This window comes from Nicotiana attenuata, chromosome 3 (genome assembly GCF_001879085.1).
Source record: "Nicotiana attenuata strain UT chromosome 3, NIATTr2, whole genome shotgun sequence".
Lineage (NCBI taxonomy): Eukaryota > Viridiplantae > Streptophyta > Magnoliopsida > Solanales > Solanaceae > Nicotiana > Nicotiana attenuata.
In genome coordinates this window covers 40,514,256-40,535,741 of record NC_031991.1, presented here as the reverse complement: position 1 = coordinate 40,535,741, position 21,486 = coordinate 40,514,256, and the positions used below count along the sequence as shown (strand labels likewise).

General features: G+C 35.6%; 1 pseudogene; it reads right to left on the bottom strand.

Moving 5' to 3' along the window:
- LOC109223586 lies at window positions 4,256-15,718 on the bottom strand (annotated as a pseudogene).

Genomic DNA, 21,486 nt, shown 5'->3' with positions numbered 1-21,486 from the left:
GCCTTTCCACCTGCATAGCCAGCTAGGGGTGGAGTTCAGGCAGGTAGGTGTCGCCCTAAAAAGGGAGGCCCGACCAGATGTTATGCTTTCCGGGTAGGACAGAGGCGGTTGCATCAGACATAATTATCACAGGTATTGTTCCGACTTGTCATAGAGATGCATCAGTCTTATTTGATCCAGACTCCACTTATTCATATGTATCCTCCTACTTTGCTTCGTATTTGGGTATATCTCATGATTCTTTGAGTGGTCCTGTATTTGTGTCCACGCATATGAGAGATTCTATTTGTTGTTGATCGCGTGTATCGGTCGTGTTTGGTTGTTATTGGTGGTTTTGAGACCAGAGTTAATCTATTGTTGCTCAGTATGGTAGACTTTGACATTATTTTAGGGATGGACTGGTTGTCGCCATATCATACTATTTTTTATTTTTATACCAAGACGGTGACATTGGCTATGCCAGGGTTACCACAATTGGTGTGGAGAGGTATTTTGGATTACGTTCCTAGCAGGGTGGTGTCTTTCCTTAAGGCACAACGGATGGTTGGGAAGGGGTGTGATGTATACCTAGCCTTTATGAGAGACGTCAGTATTGATACTCCTACTATGAAGTTAGTTTCGGTTGTGAGAGACTATCCAGATGTATTTCCAGCAGATCTTCTGGGCATGTCGCCCGATTGGGTATCGATTTTGGTATTGACTTGTTGCCGGACACTCGACCCATTTCTATTCTGCCATATCGTATGGCCCCAGCAGAGTCGAAGGAGTTAAATGAGCAGTTTTAAGAGTTGGTATATAAGGTCTTCATTCGGCCTAGTATTTTACCTTGGGGTGCTCCAGTCTTGTTTGTAAAGAAGATGAATGGTTCTATGTGCATGCTTACTGATTATAGGAAGTTGAACAAGGTTACAGTGAAGAACAGATATCGATTGCCACACATTGATGACCTATTTGATCAGCTACACAGTGACAAAGTGCTCTCAAAGATCGATTTGCAGTCAAGGCATCATCAGTTGAAGATTCGAGATCCAATATTCAGAATACTGCCTTTAGGACTTGGTATGGTCACTATGAGTTTCTTGTGATGTCATTCGAGCTGACCAATGCACCAGCAACATTCATGCACTTGATGAACAATGTATTCCAACCCTATCTTGATTCATTCGTCATTGTGTTTATTGACGACATCTTGGTATACTCCCGGAGCCGTGAGGATCATGAGTAGTTTGAGGATTATGCTCCAGACCTTGAGAGAAACGAGGTTGTATGCAAAATTTTCAAAGTGTGAATTTTGGCTTCATTCAGTGGCATTTCTAGGTCATGTGGTGTTAAGTGAGGGGATCAAGGTGGATCCGAAGATGATTGAAGCAATGCAGAGTTGACCCAGACCGTCGTCATCTACTGAGATCCGGAGTTTTCTTGGGTTGGCCGGATATTACCATCGTTTCATGGAGGGTTTCTCATCTATTGCTATCCAGAAGGGTGCTCTGTTCAGATGGACCGAGGAGTGTGAGGAGAGCTTCCAAAAGCTCAAGACTGCTTTGACTACAACCCTAGTATTAGTGTTTCCTATGGGTTCGGGGTCTTACATTGTGTATTGCGATGCGTCGCATGTTGGCCTTGGTGCGGTGTTGATGCAAGACGGTAGGGTGATTGCCTATGCGTCTACTAAGCTGAAGGTGCATGAGAAAAATTATCATGTCCACGATCTGGAATTAGCAGCTATTGTTCATTCCTTGAAGATTTGGCGACACTATTTGTACGATGTCCCTTGTGAGGTCCATACCGACCACTGGAGTCTACAACACCTGTTCAAACAGAAGGATCTTAACTTGCGGCAGTGGAGATGGTTAGAGTTGCTTAAGTACTATGATATCACCATTTTATATCATCCGGGAAAGGCCAATGTGGTGGAAGATGACTTGAGTCGAAAGGCGGATAGCTTGGGCAATTTGGGAATCTTACGTGGTTGTCGACTTGAATGGATAGTTCTTCTCTGCCAGATCGATGTTCATTAAGAGGGTCAACCCAAGCTATTGCTCTACCTCCTTTCCTTATGATTTTTATGTGTGTATGAAGATCCACCATTGTTAAGCTTGAAGCTCTTGAATTTGAAATTTTATTTGAAGATTTACAGTTTGATTCGATGTGGGTGCTATAAAATTTTGCTTATAGTACCTTCGAGTAAGCTTCCTGAATCTGAATTTTTATGCGTTTGAATATCCACCATTGTTGGCTTGAAGCTCAATTTTTATTTTTGAAGATTTCTTGTTTGATTCAAAGTGTGTGTTATTAAATATTGCTTATAGTACCTTCTAGAAATTTATACTGAAATTTGATTACATTTGAAGTTGATTTGAGGTGATTGAGATGGAATCTTTCAGCTGAAAATCGAAGAAGAACACAGTTACCTAATAGTATATTGCTATGGTATACAATATGTTGTAGGAGTATATAGCTATACTGTAACAATATATTATTATAGTATACAATATACTGCAATGGTATACTGTAATAATCGAAGAAGAGCACCGTTACCTAACAATATACTATTACGGTATACAATATACTATAGGAGTATATGCTGTAATGCAACTGTATACTATTATAGTATATAATATACTGTAATGGTATATTATAATAATGTGCAATATACTTCAACAGTATGTTGTAATAGTCTACAATATACCATAATAGTATACTATTTTAATATAATAGTATAATGTTGAATGAAGAACATAAACCACCATTTGCATATATTATATCCTATTTTGGTATATAATATATAATTCAATAGTTTATAGTTTACTATAATAATATATTTCATAATATACAATATGATGTTATAATTGGGTCATTTTTAAATTTTTAAATATTTTAACAAAGTTCTCATACTTTTTACAATTTTTTTTCTTCAAAGAGTTGTTATATGTAATTTCATGGAGATGTTATTTATTGTATTAGAAGTAGATGATGAAAATAATAATTATTTCTCTCTTCTCGATCCTTAACTTTTATGGGCAGCCTACAATTTCACCTCTTGTTGGATTTCTTAGGTTCTCGCTTCCCTCCTCCTTATGTAATGTTTCATGGTTTAACAATAGCCTCTTATGACTTTCCATTTAACTTTATGAAAGTATAGCCACAATCACGATTCCTCTTTCTCCTTTCACTAATAATATTACCCACAAAAGCTGCAATGAGTAAAAAGGGTAATTAGTTTGGTGAAAAACTAATGGGTAGGTAAGGGTAATTAGTTTAGTTTTTGTGGGTAAAGCTCTAAAACTCCCTTATAAGTAGCTTATTATAAAAATTGACTAATTCAAAAAAATATTACTAATATTAGCCAAATATCACCAATATTAGCCAATTAGTTATTTGTAACAAAAGAAGGTCAGATTTTTGTTTTCTTTTGAGTGAGTGTTATTAGAATAGATTGAGCACATCTTAAGGAGTCTGTATCTCAGTTTGGGGATGATTTGGAGTTTTTGAGGTGGTCTGAATTAGAAGATGAACATGAAAAACCAGTGATGTGTATCACATATATATCATATTTGTATCAAATGTATATTATATATATATCCATATATACATGTGTGTGAGATATATGTGTGATACATGTTTGATACATGTGTCGCAGAGAATTTTCGAACTCGATTTTAACTACGAATTTTGATGCCAAATCAGTCCAAATCACCTGTAATCTTCATCAGATTTTGTATATCGACTCATCTATATGTTTTCAATGAATTTCAACTATACCCATTGAAAAATGACCTTTTTGCCTATATTTTTGAAATCTTGTATCTATATATATATTTTTTTTTTATATTTCATCACCTTATTTGCTACCTCATCCATGAAATTTCCTTTCCGTCTTTGCACTTAATGTTGCTAATTATGTTTTAAAATATGGAAGAAGATCTTTGTGTGTGATTGGAGAGAAAGAACCTTATTTATTTGGGTTTTAATATTTATGTGTGTTTAACTAATTTTGGTAAGTCTATGATTAATGACTAGATGTTGATAAGTTGGAGTTATTTGGGACATTTATGCAAGATTCCCATCCCAAAGATATTAACGAAAGATGGATAACAATGTTTACAAATTGAATAGTATTCTAATAATAAAAATTAAATATTAAAAGTGATGATCCTATTTTTGTATTGGCTTAAATAAGTCATACAGAGTTAGAGTTGAGATATTTGTAAAAGAAATGACTTCCATGTTTTTGAAATTAAGAAAAGCTGGTGGTTTACATAATTACATCCACTTAACAAGAGGCAATTTGAAAGACATGGAAACATAACAAGAGAGGGAAAAAATGCAAGATTTAAATACTAATAGCTCTACAACCAACTTAAAGGTACTCTTTCACATAACAACAACAACAAACCCAGTTTGATCCCAATATGTGGGTCGGGAGGGTAGTCTGTACGCAAACCTTACCCCTACTCTTTCACATACTAATACCTATTCCTTGCCTACATAAACATGAGTTTAATCAGCCAAAGTAGTTGGTTCACAACCATCATGGACACAAGCTAAGACATCCTTATAGTCTCTTGAGACTGTAAAAGAATCATACACCTTACCGTCTCTGCTCTTCTTGTACTCAAAGAGAAGCGAAGATTGGTTAAATGCTGTAAGTTTGACAAATCCCCAGTCGTAATCTTTGAACACACTCCATGTGGTGTTAATGGGGGTGAATTGACTCAGATGGCTTCCTCCTCCACCAACAACAACATGAATTGTTCCGTTCACTATGCCTGAGTAGTGTGACGTCTCCTTGTTCACACATTGATTCTGTTCATACAACAATTTGACAACAATAAATGAATGATTGTTCAAACATACAAGTGAAATAACAACATCATTCTCAAATATTGCTGGTTCAAGTTCTTTTACTTTCAAAGGGTTGTGCATGTTTAATAGGAAAAGGTTTATGGTTTCAACAAAAATTCCAAGAAAAAATTTAACTAGATGTGGCTATCCAAACTCATTATTTAGATAATGTTAACGTTAAAACTAGCAATATGAAGAAATAACGACGTGTTCTACACATTAAATACTAAAATCATGAAAACAAGTACAAGTATATGAACTGCAGCATCAACAGATACAATAAAGTTGTACAACTCCATAGAAATGCCACATAGAGAAAAGGAGAATGATCAAATTTTAGTATATATAGTATGAAGAGAGGACCAAATGGAGTAGTGAGTTTTTGTCACTAATTGAATTATGTTAAAAATAAGAAAAATGTGCAAGATCAAGTAGAGTCGAAATTATTAAATAAAAGGGCAGCCGGGTGCACAGAGCATTTCGACTTCACGCAAAGTCTGGAAAAGGGCCGCACTCCAAGGGGGTGTGTGATGTAAGCTCAACCTACCCTGATGCAAGCACCAATGGCAGATTCCACGGCTCGAACCCTTGACCTATAGGTCACATGGAGACAACTTGATCGTTGCTCCAAGGCTCCCCTTCGGTCGAAATCAGTAAATATTGCGAAAAAGAGCAAAAATTAGGCAAATTCTACATGTAAGACATTGCCTAGATAAATCATAGTTCTATAATACCCACTTTATGTGTAGAAATATAATTGAATACCTGATAAATTGGGCAAACTCTTTCATAGTTATGGACATGTCCAAAGAATGCCATATCAACCTTATATTTCTGCCAGAGTTTTTGTAAGTGCTCCCTTCCCATAGGCTCTTCAAATGAGCCTTCCTTAGCATACCAATCATTGGAAGAGTAACCAAGAACACGATGAGCGGAGAAAATCAACCATGGTTGTTTGTGCCTATTCGCTGATGCAAAGCATTCCTCAATGAACTTGTATTGTTCAGATACCTCTCTCCAGTCATGTTCAGTGTCTCCTATGCAGAAGTGGAACATGCCATAATCGGCTGCATACCTGTCAACCAGATACACACTCCATGTGAAAATTGACACATTGATTAAATTAAATTGCAACAATAAGAACAACAAACCCACTGTGGTCCCACGGGTGGTGTCTGAGGAGGGTAGAGAGGGTAGAGAGCCTGTTTCCGAAAGACCCTCGGCTCAAGAAAAGCATGGAAAGAGAAGAAAAAACAAGGGAAAGCAACATGACACACTAGTTAAATGAAGGCAGCCACCCTCTCAAGGACTATACTCTAGGATTTTAACTTATTAATAGAATAAGCCAATTCGGCGATGAATCTATAGAATACCCAAAGTGAAGTTAAAGCAGTAATGTGCTGGTAAGGCAAGTCCATCCAATATCCTGATCTAGTGCTAGCTGATATAATACTGATTTTTCGATTGCAAATTTTTATCGTTACTCCTCTGCCTTTCAATGATGGCATATCGGATTTAATATGGAAGCAAAATCTCTAACAAACAGAGAAGACAATGATGTTTCTTAAATATGCAAAGGATCTATTTCGGATTTCTTAGCAGTGTTGTCAAATGCGACAAGCAAAGGAAAGCACCAACGTCTATCCGAGCTTTAAGCATAAAATGCAGCGAAAATGCATATTTTATTAAAGAAATGATCATATCAAGAATATGAATATAGAAAAATTGAACAAATCTACAATTAAGTGAATTAATGTCAATCAAGCTCAAAAACTATTTAATTTTTAATCCACATGCAAATAATGCAGTTTTAAATTTCTATTCAGATTTAAGGAACGGGGAGTGCGCAGCCGTACTTAACTTCAGGGACTTAAGGTACCTAGAGCAAAATTAATTTTAACAACACTGACATCTAGTTATCTATATTTATGCACCCATATGGGTGCATAAAGTTCTAGCTATCTATATTTAGTCCCCTTATACATATGCTAATATGAAAGCGGATTAGTAAACTTCTATACTGTATTAGTCTCTATTGATTTTTAAAGTTATGCTTTTTTCTTGTCCAATGCTCTTATAATCTTTCCACATATTATCATCACTACCAAAAAGAATGTATGTGTTTTACATGAATCACATACCAGAACTTAGCTCTGTTTTCTGCTGGAACGTAGTATAATGTTTCGGCTGGTACACCACATTCTCCACCTGAGTCCCGACCAGTGTATAGTGATCCGCTGTTCTCCCAAGTTCTTTCATGATTACCACTGCAAAACAAATTTTCGTCGTAGACACTTAGAAGAACAAGAACTATATGAAATACAATATCAAATAACTAAGAGCAGACTATCTACAAACACAAAGGAATTCTTGATGATGAACAGACCTTGCAATCATAAAAGGTACTTTCGATGTTATTGGTTCCACCTGAGCTGTAAATTGGTCCCATTGTGAGATATAGCCATTTGCATTGGGGAGATCTCCAATAAGGAAAACTATATCAATGTTATCAAGGTCCTTAATAAGGGTGTCTGTTGTCATAAGTGAGCCGGGCTGATAATTAGCATATTCATTCGAACCATCGCGCTCTTGCTGAAACAGTTGCTACAGTTGCATCGAGTATGAATTATGCACCTTCTATTGTTCCTTACATTTTCACATTGAACCTTTTATATCTTGCTTTTACTTGTCTCTTTTCTTTAATAGGGCCAACTTATTTTTCATAGTAAACAAACATTTGAATTTTTGGATGGCACTAATTTTAATTGTGAAGGGGAGCCTTGGTGTAACTGGTAAAGTTGTTGCCATGTGACCAGAAGGTCATGGGTTCGAGCTGTGGAAACAACCTCTTGCAGAAATGCGGGGTAAGGTTGCGTACAATAGACCCTTGTGGTCCAGCCCTTCCTCGGACCATGTGCATAGCGGGAGCTTAGTGCACCGGGCTGCCCTTTATACTAATTTTAATTGTACGTTTTATGACACGTCTCATCCTCCCATAAAATCAGACATAGTACAGCAGCTATATGATTTTGTTTTCCTTCTTTTCCGTTAATTTGGAAACTGACAATGATGATTTTATGCATGTATGCTGTTTCATACGTCGGAAAACCACATTCTTCAAGTTTGGAAAAGAAGATAAAATAGATTTGCATTGTGTTAGAAGAACAGGTAATAATAGTAGATTACCTTCCCCATATCTCCAAATATCACAATGCGTTGCAGTGACTCTTGTCCCGGATATGGAGGAGATTTAAATGAATATTGCTTGCTCCAAACAATTGAACCATTCTTTAACAAGTGAGCCAGCTTGTATGTGTACCTGAGATTTCAAAAATTAGGATATATATCTCAACGATGAAGTGACTTTCCGCTAGAGAAATGAACCACTAGAAAAACTTACACCATGTTTGGCCACAAATCTTTCAGGAAACTAGTATGTATGAATCCAGGATCACGCCATCCCACACTTCTAGCAGGCGTTCCTACAAACGTGTTCATAACATTATTCAGTATGAAACAATTTCACCATTTCCTACTCTATCTTCAACTTCAGTCAGAATACATGAATAAGAAAAGGAGAGGAAAAAATACATATGAAAAGTGAACATCAGGCATGCATTTTTCAACTGATCAAAACAGTTGTTGAATAAAAGTCCTCATACCACACATGCTGTTTCGATGAAATGTCAATGTCCCTGCTGGGGAGCGCTGTTGAGCTTGGCCCTTCCAACCCTATTCGACGAAAGGAACAGCCTCGTCTATGTTGTAACCACTTGTCCAAGTGACAGTCATCTATTAGAAGAAAAAAACAAGGCATAAGTTAATCTCATGATTTGATGCGATAGGATGCTTAACAACTTAACATGAATCTCCAATTTGCAGGCTGCAGCGACAGAGCGGAAATTCTAACAAGGGGATTCAAAATAATGAATCAGTTTAACACGTTCTCCAATTTAAGGAATCGATGAATCAATCACCTTGACACACTACTACATTCAATATTGTTACCAAAGACCATATCGCTTAAAAAAGGACAGGCATATCTTAAGGGAAAAAGAATATGCTGAAAAAATCACAGCAAGATAAAACTTACTATATCCCATGACTTCCCAAGAGCAAGACGCGGATCAAGAGGTGCTTTCGGATTGGCAAACGCGATGTGATTTGAGATGGCTATCAACTTAGGCTGTAACATACATATGAATCTATTAGTTCAAATCCAAGTCTCAAGAAAGTTCCTATAAAGTATAGCAGAAACAGAAACCATAATGATCATTGGCATGAAGTAAAATGTTCTCCAAAGCTCAAGTACTCACCCCAAAAGTTTGAGTTTCATTGCTAATTCCAATTTATAATCATTCTCAATTACTTGTCAACTAACACACTTGATTTTAAACAAAACAAGGGAAAATACCTTTCTTAACTAGACTTTCGGATTATTTATAAAGTTAAAACTAATATACAAAAGTTTCAAGTATAATCAATCACATCTGATATATCATTCTTCAGTTAAGTTTCCTAATTTCAAATGGATTTAAGTTATATACTCTGACAATATGAATAGGGTATTTTAGCACTCGCTACTAAGGAGAACTTCATTCTCGGGACTCAAACCGAGTTACGAGTGGAAAACCTTTACCATCACACCCAGAGGCGGATCTAGGATTTCTAGTACATGAGTGTACTACTAAAAAAAGGAGGAAAAAATATAATAAGTGAGAATGATATCCATTGCTCTTGGTAAATAACTCAACCTTCAACTAAGTACACCATTCAAACTATAAATTATCTAACTTTACAAAAAAGACCATGGGTCATGGTCTGGCCCTTCCCCGGACCCCGCGCATAGCGGGAGTTTAGTGCACCGGGCTGCCCTTTTACCATGGGTCATGTGCCCCATAATTTTGCCTATAAATCTGCCCTTGATCACACCACACTCCTTGGTAATCGAAATGATTGAGAGCATAAGTACATTGAGAAATTCAAATGTCAACACACACAATAACAAAATCAATATCAGCAAAGAAAACATATATAATTTGCAGAATATGGAAATAGACTTACATTAGACAAACCGCCAGAGAAGAAGGCAAATGAGAAATCCCACGCTGGTTAATTAACCGGAACTTGAGTGAAGTTTTCCCCGTCTTTGTGTAATTGACATTGTTGTAATTTGCAAATTTGAACTGTAAAAAAGAAAAAAGAGAGTATAAATCAAGATAATTGGAAGTCTATTAATATGGAAATATAAGTTGTTAGACATCACATACCTTTAAGGGGGCAGTACATAAAAATGGAGCACCAAATTGTTGTTCATCAATTGTTACTGGGTCACAAATTGATTCACTGCAGTTGAATCATTTACTAATTGTTAGATTAACACAAGGTAAGCATGAGTAGATTTTCTAACCATTTACTAATTGGATCTCAATTTTTTTATTTTTTTATTTTTTCTTTTGGTTTATCTTTTCGTTATCGACATAAGTGGCTTAGTTTCGAGATTATAATTTTTGTTTTTACCTTCAAAGTTCAAACAGTAAAGAATATGGCACTCGGGCAGATTTAGAGGGCAGAAAAGGTATTCTCCGAAAATTATACTGTACGTATAAGGCAAAATTCAGTTTTTAACTTCTATATTATATTTCGGAAACAGCCTATTTACCTTCATTAGGTTAGGGGTAATGTGTACACTTCATCCTCCCCAGATTCCACTTGTAAGATTTCATTGGGCTTGTTGTTGAATCTCATTAACATCGTCCAAAAGTATAGCTTAGTGACTTTAGTGACAGTTCTACTGTTTTAGTGGTAGAACACCGGTAACACTTATTCAATAATTGCATTAAATCAAATAATTTAATTATAATTACAAATTAAGTAAAAACATAGTAATAAATATAATTATATAATTAATATGCATATATATGAAAAATACTTTTTATATTTATTGATATTATATAAATAACTAAATACGGCTAAACTTTTACCTAGAGCACCATTACACCAGTATGAGTATGACTAACCGGTAGATTAAATTTTTAAGTCACGCAAAAACTATGCACCATAAAAGTTTGTGTGATAGATAATTATAACAAAACAAAAGAAATGATTAACCTAAGAAGTAAAAGAGAAAAATGGAATAAAGTGGCACGTGCGCTCCTACTTTCATTATTACTCCATGGGTCTCAAATTATATGTTTTTTTTGGTCTTTTATATGCTATTTAAGAAAATCTTAATTACGAGGGAATTTGAATTATTTTATTCTTATTTATATCTTAAGATATATAATCAACAACAACAATTCAGTATATGGGTCTGGGGAGGATAGTGTATACGCATACCTTACCCCTACTCTGGGGTAGAGAGGCTATTCCCGATAGACCCTCGACATCCCTCCCTCCAAGAACTACCCCTTACTCTTGTGGTGACTCGAGCTCACAATTACCTCTTGGTTGGAAGTGGAAGGTGCTCACTACTAGAACAACTCACTCTTATCAAACAGATAACTCTTTTTTAGAAAATGACTGATTATTTGAGATAGAGGAAGTATTTTTTTTTGGGAAACTTACACAAATGTCCCAAATAATTCTCAACTTACCAACCTCTAGCCATTAGTCATAGACTTACCAAAACTAGCCAACAAAATTGAAAAACCAAATAATAGGGTTCTTTCTCTCAAAGAATCACATGCAAAAATCACCTTCCATATTTTTAAGCGTGATTAGTAACATTAGATACAAGACGGAAAGGAAATTTCATGGATGGGGTAGCAAATAAGGTGATGAAATACAAAAATCTATATAATATTCCAAAAATCTAAACAAAAAAGGAACTTTTTCAATGGGTATAGTTAAAATTCATTATAGATAAGTCAATATACAAATTTGAGGAAGATTGGAGGTGATTTGGACTGGTTTTGTATCAAAATTCGTAATTAAATCGAGTTCAAAAAAGTCTTCTGCGACACATGTATCAAACATGTATCAAACATGTATCACGCATGTATCACACACACAGGTATACATGGATATACATGTGATACACAGTTGATACATATGTGATACACAAATGATACACAGTGTGATACACATATCATTTTTTTTTCATGTTCAGCTTTTACTTCGAATTTTCAATTCAAACCACCTCAAAACTTCACCAAATCATCCCAAAACTGATATTCAAGCTCCTTAAGTTGTGCCCAATCCATTCTAATAACACCCACTCAAAACAAAGCAAAAATTTGATATTTTTTGCTACAAATAGCTAATTGGCTAATTTGGCTAATATTAGTAATATTTTATCAATTGGCCAATTCTTGTAATGAGCTACTTATAAATGGACATAGCTGGTAATTTCCCTTTTTTTTTTTGGGTGTTTCCTTTTGTTGTTGGCGTATTTTTTTTCTTGTCTTAATCTGCAGCTATTTTTGGAGTAACATGCACTTTCACTTTTTATTTTATTATCTATTATTGGGGTTGTAGTGGACTAGATGAAGAAAGAGTACAACAATATGATCTTTAATTTAAACTTTTTTGATTTGTTTTTTTAAATTACAATCTAAAGTAGTACAACTTTAATTCTTTGACTCAGTAACTTTTATTTGAAATGAATAAACGATGACAGATGCACGTGCAATGAAACGGAGAGTACATACAAACAACAGAAAAGGCCTAAATGTCAATCTAACTTTCAGAAATGGTTTATCCATGTTATTCGTTAAAAAATTGCTATTTCCATGCCATTGCCGTTAAAGAAATGACTCATCCATGCCATTATTGACTAATGACTCAATTTTTATTTGGCCCATCCATGCCACTGCCGTTAGTCAATAATGACATGGATGAGCCATTTCTTTAACGGCAGTGGCATGAAATGATCATTTTTTTAACTGATAGTATGAATAGACCATTTCTGAAAATTGAGTGACATTTTTAGGCCTTTGCAAAAAGTAAAATTAATACTCCACTAGCTTTAATTAAATTATAAAGGAATAATGGACACATACAAGGGATTAAAGATAGAGTTATCAATTACATATATTAACATAATAATATAAAACATTTATATAATATCATCGATTCGCGTTATTTGGTAGTATGCCATATAGTAGAGGTTGAAAAAGATCTCCTTGGGTGGACCCTAGGGACCTTAAAATTTCTAAGAATAGTGCTAATAAAGGTTATTATCTGTAAATTCATTCTTTTTATTTCCTTTTTTAATTATAGTTAAACGTGAATTAAATAAAAATAAATTTAAATTCTATGTAAGGACGATGTAACAAATTCTATAGTCGAGTTACTTATGAAATAATTATAAACAAATTATGAGATATTAATTAGTTACCAAATAAATGATAATTAACCTATCATTACATATATTAAGTTTTTTGAAGGTCATCACATAAATCATTAACCTACTACATTAAGGACCCGTTTTCCATATATTTTTTTCTTTTTTTTATCGGAGTTTATTTTTTTTAAAACGTGTTTGTCCATGAAATTTTATAAGTATTTGAATTTTTTGAAAATGAGTTTTTCAAAAACCAAAAAGTGGTTTTGATTACTTTTTCAATTTTTTCGGAAAAACTTTTTTCCCAATCACAAAATTGTAATTATTTTTCAAGTGAAATGCATATCCAAACATAATTTCAGATTTCAAATACCATTTTTCAACTTAACTCAAAATATTACTTTTTTTTTTCAAAAATTATAATTTTTTTGTACAATATGCCTACTAATAGTGTGATTTTTTTTTTGTTAGTGCACGTCACCAAAATCGAAAAAAAGTTACTCCCTCATTTGAAAATATTAACGTTATTTTTTTATTAGTTCATTTAAAAAAGAATGGCACCTTTCAATATTTCGTTAATAGGAAACATATAGTCACACAAATAATATGACAGGGTTTAGAGTTTCAAAAGTTTTATAGTTGCACAAATGTTATGACTTATTTAAGACGATATATCTCAAAAGTCTTTTCTTCTTTATTAAAGTTTATGTCAGGTCAAATTTGAACAATCTTTTTGAAACGGAGAGAATAGTATATTATAAAATTCAAGAAAGAATATTCTCTCGATCAATGATTATAAGCTTTTCCGTTTGTCATAAGTCAAAAAACACATCTTTCATATTGCAAATATACAAAGTATTGTGCATTATTTCTAAATTTAAAAAGAATAATATTTCATAATACTACTCTGGTTTAACACTGAAATCAGTTGAATTGGCACTCAAAAGATAAAAAAAGGCGTATAGTACTTTGTATATATTAAAGTTGTGTAATTTTCAGAATTTAATGAATTATCTATCAATTATAAAAGTATTGGAATATCCAAAGGAATTAGAAATTTACTTGAACTTTGCAGGAGAAAATACACCAACCCAGTCATCATTTGAGGGCTTTGCGTTCCGAAGGTTTATTGTAACCCATTCAACATCTTCACCCTATAGTCATCGGAAAAAAAAATGAGAAATACCCTAATTTACAATAACTGAAAAATTACCAAAGTTTCAAAAGTAATCGAAATTTAGTCACATTTTCATGTAAAGATAAAATTTAAAAAAAACAAGCTTAAAAATTTAGAAAAATTCTAGCATAATATGCTGGAGTTCGAAGTTTTACATTTGAAATTCCAGTATAATGTGCTGGAGTTCCAACATAATATGCTTGAAATTTATTCGTAGGAGCTCCATAATCCAGCATATTATGTTGGAACTTTTCGTCTTTCAACTAAAATAGTGGCTATTTTTCAATGACTTTACAAACACGAGCTATTTGCAATTACCAGTCCGAAAACTAGCTATCCCATGCTATTTCACTATAATCATCCAAAATGATTTGTGGATATTATAGATTATAGATTATAGATTATAGATTTTCAAAGGGATAAACAAAAAAAAGTTAGTAAAGTTTCCAAAATGACACATATTATAGATTTTCCAGCAAAATGATTTGTGGATTTGAAAGTCAATGATCATACTAAAATTTTCACTTATAAATAAAAAGTTAGAATCCTGAAAAATGTTGAAAAATTGGTAGGTGTTAACTTCCAATTCCAAGTAAGCTTGAGATCAGCTATATGGATTACCATCGTTCATATTGTTTTTTTTTGCGCGCGCATATATATATATATATATATATATATATACATATTTGCTTTGAATATATTATATGATCACCATTATTCTTTTGAAAAACTCATTTTTCATAAACTTCTGGAGTGAACCAGATTTATTCGCTTTCTCTAGTTTTCGCAAAGACTGTTTTCGCAAAGACTTATTAGGGACTGTATTGTTTAAATCAGTCTAGGCCTGTAATGACACTTTTTAAATTTCTCCATAAATAATAATCTCGTCTCTTAGCAAAAAAAAAAAAAAAAAAGAAGAAGCACATTTTCGAAAAATCTTCAAAAACTTACAAAATTTATGGACAAACAAGTTTTTGAAATAATAAATTCGAAAGAAAAAGGAAAAAAAGTCTACGGACAAACAAGCCTTAAAATCTTGAACACCCTTGAATATGTTTAGTGAAATTTCTAGTTTTCCCACTGTTTCTATCAAACATTTTTTAAGAGGTGGAAAAAAAAAACAGAGAAAAACAAGAAAATAGTGGAGCTGCAGCATGAAGATCAAGTATGTGAAAATTACCGTAGAGCCGAGAAGAGTAGATCCAGCAACTTTAATGGAGGCAGATTTACGTAGAGCAAGAACAGTTTTGTGTATTTGAACTCTTGACAATGGCTGTTCCCCTTGGCTGAGGTCATCTTCATGGCGTCCTAAACGAATATATTCATTATCAGCTAAAACAATACTATTCAAAGCCAATACCCAAAGTAATACTAAGTAGAATTGGTTCCTCATTTTTCTTCCTAATTCACTTTCTTTTGTGAGAGGAGGCGAGGCAGGAATAGGTGAGTGGAGTATTTACACTTTATAGACATACAAGAAAAAGAGGGAGAGGGAATTGAATCACGCGAATCACATGCAACATGAATAACTAGAAATGAAATTAACTTATGCACAATCCATGACGAAATCAGGATTTTCACGTAGGTGATTTAAATAAGTGCTTCTTATATGATGACATGACAAGTTATGATTGGTTGTTGAGATTTTCTTGGATGGCGTGGGGACGGTCTTATATGGATTTAAATTATTTTCACATGTATCTAGAAAAGTGATCGGGGTGGTATATTTTTGGATCTAAGATGATTGCTGATATTTAATTAGCTTTAAGTATATATATTTATATATATATCGCCTCATGTTTTACTTATGTTTCGTGAATTTTGGATGTAAAATATATTGATTTGTGTTAATTCGTGGTGTTTTTATATGTAGGACTCATTCGGAGGCAAAAGAGGGCAAAAGGTGTGAGATTAGAACCAAAATAGAGAAAAAGTAGAAAATGCCGATTTCCAGCGCCACATGCAGCGTGGGCGCCGCATGTGGTGCAATTTACAGAAACTTCAAGTGGACAGCGCCAGGGCTAGCGCCCCACGCTACCCTGGGCGTTGATGAGGGGACCTTCTCCAACTTTGGCAGGGACAAGGTTATTTCGGCCCAAGACCTACCCAATGTGTATAAAAGCAAGACTAAGCCTATTTTGACAAGGGAGACGCCACTTTGAAGGAAAAATACATAGGAGGAACACCCGAGGGCGAGGATATCTCAGTTTTCTTCATCTTTTCTTAGTATTTTCAATTATTCAACTCTTGTGAATTGTTTTGATATTATCATGAGCGGCTAAAACCATAGTTCTGAGGTTGGGATTTAGCCATGAATATTGTTGTTTAAAGTTGACTTAACCTTGATTACAATTCATTAATATATGATTGTTTCTTCAATTCTGTGATTAATTGCTTAATTGTCTGACCAGTAGTTAGATTCTATTTACTATCTATGCTATGCTTGGGAAAACCATGTTTAGATTAGATAAAATTTGAAGAGAGCATGATTTTAACTCTGGGGGGTGGGAGATTTGTGGTTAGGATAGGAATATACCTAGTCACCATACTTGATTAAATATTATAATCTTAATGCGTACTTAATAGATTGGTTCTATAGGAATATAGGTGTTAATCTATTTTGAATAGGTGAGTAATACTTCGGTAGAAGGCTACGAGAGAAATTGTCTGATTAATTAGCAACCATGAGTGAATTGTATGAAAGGGAGAGTTAACGAGAGCACAATATGATTGATGAATCGATCACAACCCTGGAATATTTGTCTCTATTGAATACACAACAACCAATTTGCTGCTTGATAATTTAGTTACTAGTTAGAATTATTATTTAGTATAATCACACTTTTGAACTCGGATTGACTCGACAGAATAACAATCTTGGTGAATTTAGTGGGTAGTTAATACAAGTCTCTGTGGGTTCGACACTCGACCAATCATTTTATTACTTGTACGACCACGTGTACTTGCGTGTGCGTTTGGGAGCAACAAGTTTTTGGCGCCGTTGTCGAGGACTTGAATATTGACTACTTTCTAGTTTTTGATGTAATTGTTTATTTCGTCAAGTCTAACGTTTCTTAATTGTTGCTCTGCTCTCAGGAACTTTGATTGAATGCAAAGGGTCAGAAGCTAGGATAGACTTCAAGGCTTTGACCCCAAACCTGAGCGAACATTTCACAGGAGGTTGAGAGAACCAAGGGACACAGATAATCTTCAGGCAGTTGTTCAATTTCCTGTGGACATGGCAGAGGAGTAATGTATGGTTGTTCAGGAGGTGGCGATGCCCATCATTGCTAATGTCACCTCCAACATTGTGAAGCCCAGAATAACTAGGCACTTTGAGCTGAAACAGAGCATGACCATCTATTACATGCGAATGGGCAGTTTATGGGTCTTCCACACGAGGATCCACAACATTACATCCTGAACTTCTTGGAGATTAGTGATACTTATATCACTAACGGAGTCACTTCAGACTATGTGAGGCTCACACTGTTCCTGTTCTCTCTGTTGGACGAAGCAAAGCGATGGTTGAAGGCGGAACTAACTAGTTCTATTACATCATGGAATGATCTGGCGAGGAAATTTTTGGCAAGGTTCTTTCCTTTAGGAAAAACTGCAAAGACCAAAAGTGAGATAGTCGCATTAAAACAGAAATCGGGAGAGTCTTTATACTCAGCTTAGGAAAGTTTCAAGGGGATGCTCAGAGACTGTCCTCATCACAATCAGACAAATGAAGTGTTAACTCACACTTTCATAGAAGGGCTACATCCTGAGACAAAGATTGTGGTAGATGCTGCAGCGGGAGGTCAAGTGTTGAAGAAAAGCTTCGATGAGATATATGTATTATTGAACAAATTCTCCAAAAGCAATCCTGATTGGCAAGGAGAGATGGGCAAACATACAATGCAAAAATCTGCAAGGGTTCTCGAGTTAGACGTCGTCTCTACATTATCAGCACAAATTGCCACATTCGCCAACCAAGTCAATCAGATGACTTTGGTTATTAACAAGCAACAAACTCAACCAGTGCAACATGTTCAAATATTCTGTGAAGTATGAGGAGAGGGTCACAGGAGCAACTTATGCCCAGTTAATCTAGAGTCTGTCTGTTTTGTGGGTAATGCAAATAGGGTCTAGACAAACCAGTATGGTAACACTTACAATCCCAACTGGAGGAACTACCCAAACTCTCTTGGGGTGGAAACCAAGGTGCTTAGAATCAGTACGGGCCACAAGCGCCTCAACATCAATATAGACCACCTCAGGCTGAACAACCTACAAACCCGATGAGTCACTTTGAGGAGATGATGAAGAAATTAATGGCTGACCAGCAAGCTCAAGCGGCAGCTCACGCTACAACGATTTAAAATTTGGAGCGACAAAAAGGGCAACTTACTAGTGCCCAAAATACTCGACCAGTTGGAGCTCTTCCAAGCGACGCTGAGGCTAATCCTATGGCATCTATTAATGCTGTGGCATTGAGGAATGGGAGACAGTTAGAAGAAGTCCAGTAAAAAATAAGAAAGCAGGTGACCTTTCATGAGAAATCGGCCACCATAGAAGTAGAATTAGAAAATTAAAGGAGTCAGAGAAGCAAGCTAAAGAGGCAGTGGCTAAGCAACCCCACCATTAGTTGCGAGGCCACAACCTCCGTTCCCTCAGAGATTCCAGAAAATGAAGGATAATGCCGCTTATAATAAGTTTCTTGATATTTTTAAGCAGGTGCAAATCAATATTCCACTGGTAGACATCAAGCAAGAAGTGCCCAAATATGCCAAATACATCAAGGACATTGTGATGACCCGAAAGGTCATCTTGTGTTTTATCTCAATTCAGGATTTCGAGGCCATCAAAACCTCATTTTATTTCTCCTCGATATGCGTACGCAGTCCGGGTGCATTTTTGGAAAGCCTTTATGTGGAAATTTGAGAAAATAATAAGTTTTACCTTTAAAAGTTAATTTTAGTTGACTTCGGTCAACATTTTGAGTACATGAACCCGGACCCGTATTTTGATGGCCCCGGAGGGTCAGTAGTAAAATATGGGACCTGGGCATATGCCCGTAATTAAATTCCGAGGTCCCTAACCCGAGAAATGAATTTTTGATGAAAATTGTTAAACTGGAATTATAAAGGTTTTAAGAATTTAGTTAATAATTGATCTTATTGATACCGGGTCCGTATTGTGGTTCTGGAGCTCGGTACAGGTTCGTTATGATATTTATACCTTATCTGTGAAATTTGGTGAGAAACAAGACCGATTTGACGTGATTCGGACCTTTGGTTGAGAAAATAGAACTTTTGAACTTTCTTTCATGCAATTTGGTGCTAAGTTCATAGTTCTAGGTGTTCTTTTGGTGATTTGATCACGCGAATAAGTTCGTATGATGTTTTGTGACTTGTGTGCATGTTTGGTTTGGAGCCCCGAGGGCTCGGGTGAATTTCGGATAGGCTACGGGATGTTCTAGACTTAAAAAATCTGGTATTTTTGCTGCAGCAGTTGTTCTAATATGCCCTTCTTCGCGTTTGCGTAGGTAGTATCGCGAACGCGAAAGGTAAAGATGGGGCAAGGGAAATTTTTTCTTCGCGAACAAGACCTGTCTACCGCGAACGCGAACCATTGGACCTGGGGGAGGGGAAGGTAATTCATCGCGAACGCGACACTTGGATCGCGAACGCGGAGGCTGGGGGGATATGCCTTCGCGAACGCGTTGTCCAATGGGGCCAAAGCTTCGTGAAAGCGACAGGCCTCTCGCGAACGCGAATAAGGCATGTCCAGTGTTTTAAAAACATAACCAAAAACGGGAAAGGGTCAAATTTTCATATCTTCTTCATTAGAACTCGGTTTAGGGCGATTTTTTGAAAAGGGATTTCAACACCAAATCATAGGTTCGTGTTCTTAAAATCATCTCTTTCAATTTCCATCAACACCCATTAGATTTCTAGCCCTAAAAATCTTGTTCTTTCATGGTAGAATTAGGGATTTTAGGAAGAATTAGGGATTTTGCAAATTTGGGAATTTAGACCACAATTTGGGGTCGGATTTCAGAACTAATTATATATTTGGGCTTGGTGGTGAATGGGTGAACGGGTTTTGGTCCGAACCTCGAGTTTTAACCAAGCGGGCCCGGGGTCGGGTTTTCGACTTTTTGGGGAAAATGTTGGGAAACTTATAATTTTGCGTTGGAATTAATTTCTTTAGCGGTAATTGATGTTATTAAGTAAATTATGACTAGATACGAGTGGATTGGAGGTGGAATCTAGAGGAAAAACGGTAATTGAGGCGTGAGTTTGGCCGTGGAATCGAGGTAAGTGTTGTGGCTAACCTTAGCTTGAGGGATTAGGTATTGTTGTCTATTTGCTATGTGTTTGTTTGTTGAGTACAACGTATAGGTGAGGTGACGAGTACCTATACATTGATGTCGGGTCATAACATGCGAGTGAGTCTTATTCTCGTGATTGTTGTATTCTTTAATCATATTGTTCATGCTTAAACTGGTTATTCTACATGTTGAGCAATTCTTATCATGTTTTCCTGGAATTGGAAATTCTTTGAGTATTGACTCAAAGTTGAGATTGAATTGTGGAACTAAATATTAAAATGGGGCTTGTTATTAATAATTCCATTGCCTGGTTGCTATTGTCTTGTTGTTTGGGTGAGGAAGAGTGTAAAGCACGAAGGGTGATGCTGTGCCATTGCATATCTATTTTCATTTGAGGAGGAGTGTAAAGCACGAAGGGTGATGCCGTGACATTGCATATTTATTATCATATGAGGAAGAGTGTAAATCACGAGGGGTAATGCCGTGCCATTTTATATTCATTATCATTGTTCCTTTGTTATGGTGAGGACGAGAGTAAAAGAACGAAGGGTGATGCCGCGCACTTGTTTTGCTGTGTTTCTTTAATGTTTTATTCTCATGATCTCGTACTCTCCTCAGCATGTTCTTCCCCCTCCCGTTATTATGTGTTTAATTTCTATTATTTGTTATTATGCCCGTATATTGCTTAACTGCACAGGTTTATATATGTGTCTTGTCCTAGCCTCGTCACTACTTCACCGAGGTTAGGCTCGACACTTACCAGTACATGGAGTCGGTTGTACTGATACTGCACTCTGTACTTTCTGTGCTGATTTCGATACCGGACCGTGCTGACCCGAGTGAGCTGTTGCCTTT